The sequence below is a fragment of the Oxyura jamaicensis genome, chromosome Z, assembly GCF_011077185.1.
Source record: "Oxyura jamaicensis isolate SHBP4307 breed ruddy duck chromosome Z, BPBGC_Ojam_1.0, whole genome shotgun sequence".
Taxonomy (NCBI): domain Eukaryota; kingdom Metazoa; phylum Chordata; class Aves; order Anseriformes; family Anatidae; genus Oxyura; species Oxyura jamaicensis.
In genome coordinates this window covers 27,482,228-27,487,148 of record NC_048926.1, presented here as the reverse complement: position 1 = coordinate 27,487,148, position 4,921 = coordinate 27,482,228, and positions in this window count along the sequence as shown.

The window sequence follows — 4,921 nt, the reverse complement described above, 5'->3', positions numbered from 1 at the left end:
AATAAAATAAAGACACCTAATTGTTTTCCATACATCACTCTCTGCTTTGTCTTCCTGTCTCCTCTTCTGCAGTGAACATTTACTGTAGGCTGTTCAGGAACGAGCTGACAGAATGCTAATGAGATCAGAGATGTGCTGAGATGAATCTAAAGGACTCCATTTCTATGCTGCAGCACAAAGAAAGTGGCTCTACTTATCAATACCCAGCATAGCTCTAGTTACCAATATTCAGTTATGTATTGCCATTTGTTCTATTACTTTGCATTAAGACTGCATGTATTGTTATGGAATTATGCATTCCTTTTTTTTTTTTTTTTTCCAATTGTTAAATTATTGCAGTTATACTGCATTTCATTTAGCTTCTTGGATTAGAGTATTAGAATATTAGAACATTTTACACTGTCTTTCATGATCATGGTATGATCAGAGTATTCTCACAACTATATGTTTGTACAAATAGTTTTAACACTGTCATCTAAATATTTTTGATTTTTGAATTGTAATATCTAATCAACACTTTAGTGAGCATTCGCAGACTATAACTTTTGGACAAAACATATTTGTCAATTTTCTGGGGGACAGAACACGGAAATTTGTATTAAAAATGATTAAAAATGTTTCCTGGCAATAGATACCTTATTATAATTTAAAGTGGTCTTTATAACTCATCCTGGGGTGAACTCAGTGTCATTCTGGTAAATGACACTGGCTGCAGTCATTTAAATGCAGGCCTTTCTTGAACTTTGTATGCAATCATCACAAAAACTTTTATTAAAACAATACCATCAAAAGTTATTTCAAAACAAGATGGTATGATTGAGAGGATGTGTTTTCATCTTCTAACGTAAATAAATTTATGTTTGCAGGATTGTGAGCCTTATTCAGGTCAACAGTAGACAAGAACTTGGCTTTGGTCAACGTTTGAATTTAGTGTCATGTATAAAGATACATAACATGGAAATTTGCCAAAGAACCAGCTAAATATTTTGATAGTTCTTAGAGCTGGCCAATTGACAACAGTAAAGGCTGCATTTTGTCTTTAGACTAGGAGATTAATGCAGTCTTTCCTGCTGATATTACTTGTTCAAGAGTGTTCATTTACTCTAATGTCTATTAAATGTATTGTAATAAATAAAATTACTCAACATGTTTACAAGCTTAGACTCAGCGAGTGGTGGTGTAAAATATGTTGCTCTTCAGAAACTTCAGAAAATATCAAGAAAAGTTTGTTAAGGTGTTTTTTCCTGTGCATTGATGCTTGTTACCTTCTATAATATGACAGTGTTTCATCTGGAAGCCTGACGTTACGTTTCAAAATAAATTTGAAAAGGATATGAATTTACCTAATATTTGTAATTAGTCTGCAATTGCAGTCTTTTCAATTTCAGATATTTTCCTGATCATCAATCCTGCCTAATGTACTTTCTTTATCTTATATGAAATAGAATGGTAGTAATTTTTGAAAGATATCTTTGTCCTTTAGTTTGTAATATTTTTCTTAAGTATTCGATTGCCAGACTTTGCTATAGTTGAAGTGCTGTGAGTACTTCAAAAATGCCATTTCTGGAAGTAAAATAGAGAAAAATTCTGAAAACCCACCACCACTTCTACCAAGCAGTACATCTCTGATTTATAGCTGCTAGGCTGTAGATCCAGGAAAATTCTTGGGAAAACTGTACTGCACACTTGAATGAATGATGATAAATTGTGTCTCTAAGTCTTTTAATATTTTTGTGCTTTAGAGGAAGAAAGATTCCTTCAATTTTGTGTTTAGGTTGAGGGTTGGAGGTATTTGGTTGGATGGTTTGGGTTTGTGTTTTCTTGCATTTTGTGGGTTTTGTTCCCTGGCATGTGGAAAATACTAGGCAGAGAAAACCCTGTTCTCCTGCAGTCCTTTTTCATTGTTCCCACTGACTGCTGTAAGATTTCTTCATAGCTGGAGTTAATTGTATTAGGTCCCACATGCATTGAAGACTATAGCCAGTAGTCAGACAATGTGAACTAACTGACTGAATGTGACAGAGAATAAGGATTGACATACGAGCTCATACGAGCTCAAAGCAATAATCAATAAATAAAAAGCTAGTGTTAAGATAACTAGCCTAGAATAATTAGGGGAAAAGAACTGCAGAGCTCTTAGGTCTGTTAGATTCCCTCTGCTCTTCAAAGAGTTTAAAAGGGTTTTGGTCTTGGTCCTTGGTGTTTTGTTCTTGTTGTTTGGTTGGTTGGTTGGTTGGTTTTGGTTTGGTTTGCTTTGGTTTTAACAAAACACTTTTGCTGTGATTGTTATTGTTTTGTAGAAAAGCATTTGGTTATAACTTAAAGCACAGGAAAAAACCCTATTTACAGGAAAAACCTCAGACTACACTAGAAGTCTTGCCACTGGGATTTCTTCATCTGTACATTTCCCTTTTGCTCATCAGGGCTGCTCACTTCAGTTCACACACCAAAAGCATATCCTGATTCAACACCATGGTGGTCATTCTATATATACATAATGCCAGAATACCCCTTCTAAGATATCATTTGCCAGCAAACAGTGTTGCATGGTTCCTTAATGTTTCTGGAGAAATTGTGTATTTGTGTCTCTGTATATTTGTTGTGACTGATATCAGGGTTATTTGAAGGAGTATTGATAATAATTTAAAGTCAGGTGAGATTTTTTGCATGGCAAAAAATGATATCCTTCATAAAAGTTGCTGTTATGTCTGATTACTTTATGCTCTTACAAACAGGATTTCATTGGACTGACTCCTTCTTTCCCACTAATGTATAACACATTTTTTCCCTTTTCACAAGGATAGATTAGCCCACTAGAACATCATCAGTGTTGCTGTACGGCTTACTATACTCTGAACTGTCCCTTTGAGAGAAATTCTCATTAGTGTAAACTCAGTCTAAAGCAATATTGGGCCTTGAATAAAATCATAGAATCATAAAATATCCAAAGTTGTAATGGAAACAAAAAGATCTTGATTCCAAGTTCTGGCTCCACACAGGACTACCCCAAATCCAAACCACGTGTCTCAGAGCGTTGTCCAAACGCTTCTTGAACTCCATCAGGCTCAGTGCCGTGCCTACTGTCCTGGGGAGCCTGTCCCAGTGCCCGACCACCCTCTGGGTGCAGAACCTTTCCCTAACCCCCAGCCTGACCCTCCCCTGTCCCAGCTCCATGCCATTCCCTCGGGTCCTGTCGCTGTCCCCAGAGAGCAGAGCTCAGCGCCTGCCCCTCCGCTCCCCTCGTGAGGGAGCTGCAGGCCGCCATGAGGCCTCCCCTCAGCCTGCTCTGTGTGGGCTGAGCAAACCAAGGAACCTCAATTGCTCCTCATACATCTTGTCCTCTAGACCCTTCACCATCCCTGTAGCCCTCCTTTGGACACTAACAGTTTTGTGTCCTTCTGGCATTGTGTCACACAGTGCTCGCGTTGAGGCTGCCCAGCACAGAGCAGAGCAGGACAATCCCTTCCCCCTCCAGCTGGCAGTGCTGGGCCTGATGCACCCCAGGGTAGGGTTGCCCCTCTGCCAGGGCACGCTGCTGGCTCGTGTTCAGCTTGCTGTCGACCAGAACCCCCCAGATCCCTTTCTGTAGGGCTGATCTCCAGCCTCTCGTCCCTCATCTGTACATATAGCCAGGGTTGCCCCATCCCAGGTACAGAATCTGTCACTTGCTCTTGTTGAAATTTATGCAGCTGGTGATTGCCCATCTCCAGATTTCTCTTCAAGGCTTCTGCCCTCAAGGGAGTCAACAATGTCCTCCCATTTTATTGTCATCTATAATTTTACTTAGAACACCCTCAAGTCCTATATCCAAGTCATTAATAAAATATCAAAGAGACCTGGCCCTAAAATTGAGTCCCTCCCCCCCACACCCCAACCCTCCCCTCCCCCAATGACTACACACCAGCCTGATGCAACCCCATTTACTAAAACACTTTGGGCCCTACCCATCAGCAAATTGTTCACCCATCACATTATGTACTTGTCCCGCTGTACGCTGGACATTTGTCCAGAAGGATACTGTGAGAAACAGTACCAAAAACGTTGCTGAAATTCAAAAAGATTGCATCAACCAGCTGATCACAATATGATTTCTTTTGTTTGGTTGTTGCTGTTTGTTTGTTTAAGACTGTAGATTCAGATAAAGAAGCAATCTAAGTCTTTGCAGAAATCCTCTAGTCTCCACCCTCAGGTGCACAAGCTGCTCCCCAGGCCCTGACATGCTCTGCCTGCATTGCTTTTCTGATTATGAGCAAGACCCAACCACACAACAGCAAACTGAACCCAGACATATGCCCTGGACAGAAACTCAGAAACTGGTGAGCTCCAGTATGTGCCAGCTTGTGGAAAGTTACCTAAAGCTGAACAGTCTGTCTACATACCACATTGGCCTTTTCAGTTTGTCATAAGGCATCTGACAGTGTGTAGGTTAATAAGCTGGGGAAAGAGAAAAGAAACCCAAATGAGCTCCTGAATCATCCCTTAGCGTGGGGAAGCCATCAGACAAGCCTGTTGTTCGGTTCTCAGACATTCTGTTTGTCTTTCTTATATTTGTCTGAAACCACCTACGTTGCAAAGATTGGTAGCTTGCATAATAAGGCAACCTACATTCACCAAGCTGTGGGCATGAAAGGGGGAGAAGGAGAAATTGTGTGTTCTCTGCTTGGCAGCTGTCCCATCCACAGTGGTTATATCTGCACAGTATGTGCCCAAGTGCTTCCAAATCAGATGGTTAACAAATAGCAATAGCATAAGGAATGGGTTTCTTCTCTGTTCTTTTCCTTAATAACTATAATGCCACTGCTCAGGTTGTGGGAGTGAATCAGCACTCTCAAGACAATACTGTAAATAGCTGTCAACGGGGTGCAACTGGTAGTGAAATTATTCTCGTGTTCAACTGCTATATTGCTTTTGTTAATTTTCC